The following is a 2,500-nucleotide window of genomic DNA, read 5'->3' on the forward strand; positions in this document are numbered from 1 at the left end:
GACTGTGTACATGTGGCAGATTGTCACTGGCTGTCATTTCCTGTCGCCCAGGCCTCGGTTGAATTTTCTCAAGATGGCATATTCACATCCCCCAGCCCTCCACCAAATCTTTTTCACGACATGACGGTCATTCTCCCTGATCCAAGGCGTTAACATAAAAACAAACAAACTACAACTGCCAAGAGAAGCAGCCTGTGTTGGCCATCTCAAATAAAACTGAATAAAAACTGTTGTGTGGATGCACAATGACAGTATCAATTTCTAATTAAACAATATCCTTACACTGCCGTTTTCTGCCCCTTTGGCATGACATCATCATAATGATTATACCGATTTACTGAAGTGCAGTGTAGTCGTTACATCTAACGAGAAATACAAAAGGTAATGATCCTTACAAACACTTTTGAGAATGGTAACTGTAAACAAAACGAAATAGTTTCTAGGTTTCAGATCGAACGAAGATTTACACTAATTACTAAAGCACACTTATATGATTGATGATCTACGTGTAATGTCTCCATAGTCATTGAAAAATACAACACCCAAAATAAACGACAAATTTGACACTACCTGTGGATTCACCTAACACGTTCTGACATGTAATAGTGTTTTGATATTACAACTACATGTTTTTAATTTCTGTTCGAAGAATTAAACTTCTAACAATTCTCTCCTATACTAACATTTAGCAAATTACCTTTCAATGTCTTTTTTCATAAAAAAAAAAAGTCCCAATATACGTTTTAATTTCGAGATCCTTGGAAATGATGACTGTCACAAAAAAGAGCGCGAAATTCAAATTTCATTTTTTTTCGTATCTTGTTTCGGCAATTACAGATGTTTAAGTAATGTCTTAAGTATAGAAATATCAAATGAACTTGTATATCAGCTTTTATATAATCACGGGATGTAGGAACATATGTGTAATGAAAGTGGATCCAAATGCTGTTTGAAAATGTTCTGTGGTGATTTTTTCTACTTCTCGCGGCTCTTCACATATTTGCAATTGATCGTTCTAATGGCATGGGAAATGCATATGTTATCATTTTTTAAATATTTGTTTAGCTGAGCCGTCAATGTTTCTTAAAACATTAGGGAATTGAAGACGGCATTTAATATTGCATTGTTCAGGAAAGACTGGGTTTTATACACGTCCTACACTCACACTCTCTCTCTCTCTTTCGCTTTCTCACTCGCACGCAAGTACACACACACGCAAAAATGCACGGACACACTCTCACTCCCTTTCTCGCTTGCTCGCTCTCTCACACGCACACACACACAAACACACGCAGGCGTGCGTCACGCGCGCACGCACGCACACGCACACATACATACATACATACATACGCACACCACACACACACACACACATTCTCTCTCTCTCTCCTTCATACGCAAGCAAGCACATACACAAACAAGCAAGCCCACGCGCATACACGGAAGCATGCACACATTCTAACTCATTCGCACGAACACACACACACACACACACACACACACAAACGCCATTCCAGTAAAGCATACTTCTGTTACCTGATAGGAATTTCTGATCTTTTGCTTGGAAACATTAGAAAACTCTTCACCTAGCACTTAATAGTTAAAAGGGGAGGATAAATTCCAGAAACTTCGCCATAATTTCATTAGAACTGTAATAAATGCATCACCAGTTTGTACAAAACTGGGTACATACAAATCTGTGGTTGAAGCCAATAACATTAGTTTTCACTACATATAAATCACATAGCAAACAATACTTTCTATACTCATAAAAGAGATAATTTGAACTCAATAAAAGAAATAAAACAATATTAAAAGTATGTTTATTTACAGCAATCGCTGTCAAATTTAAAATTGCCAACAAATATCTGTGTGCGTTAGAAACAAATTCATAATTCATGTCTATATCATGCAGTTCAAGAAAGGAAAGCATCTTTTAAACACTAATTGTGCTTTTTGGTATGCATACTACACATTTCTCCTTTTTTTACAGAAAGTATATATGTAATTCTGTCTTCACAATCAATTAAAAAATCATGTATTTGGATGTGTTTTTTTTTTATCATGAACAAGCACTGGCTGAAAAAACTTCCTAGCTTACATTTAATTCCAACAGCTTGAATTCTATAAAACAGCATATTCATGATCAACATTTCTACAAGCATATACAAAACCAAATATACTAATATACATGTATTTAGACATTTGTTTAATGAAATGGACAAAATCACCTATCACATCTTTGGTAATTTCCCTTACATACTAAATCTTGATATCACAACCAAATACAAGGTCATCCCACTCTGGAAGGGAAAAAGGGGGCCGATGGGACTGCAGCAATCACTGAGGCATCACACTGCTCAGTATACCAGGCAAGGTTCCCGCTCAAATTCTGATACGTGTCCCAGACCACCTGTAAGGCAACGGAGGCCGGAGCAATCTGGATTCACTCCTGGTAAGTCCACAATAGACCACATCTTCACGCCCGTAGATTCGGACG

General features: G+C 37.1%; 1 protein-coding gene across 7 annotated transcripts in view; it reads right to left on the bottom strand.

The window, feature by feature from the left end:
* Positions 1-667, bottom strand: part of LOC113829627 (rhomboid-related protein 4) — a 35,696-nt gene extending 35,029 nt beyond the window's left edge. Inside the window, exon 1 of one of the 7 annotated variants that reach the window (XM_070119746.1) lies at positions 571-667. The gene's annotated coding sequence lies outside the window, so the exon portion shown is untranslated. Of the gene's footprint in view, positions 53-282; positions 525-570 lie in introns of those variants that run through there. The other 6 variants (XM_070119748.1, XM_070119751.1, XM_070119754.1 and 3 more) reach the window with 6 other exon arrangements.
* Between the last annotated feature and the right edge of the window lie 1,833 nt (positions 668-2,500).

Source organism: Penaeus vannamei, unplaced genomic scaffold (assembly GCF_042767895.1).
Source record: "Penaeus vannamei isolate JL-2024 unplaced genomic scaffold, ASM4276789v1 unanchor615, whole genome shotgun sequence".
Classification (NCBI taxonomy): domain Eukaryota; kingdom Metazoa; phylum Arthropoda; class Malacostraca; order Decapoda; family Penaeidae; genus Penaeus; species Penaeus vannamei.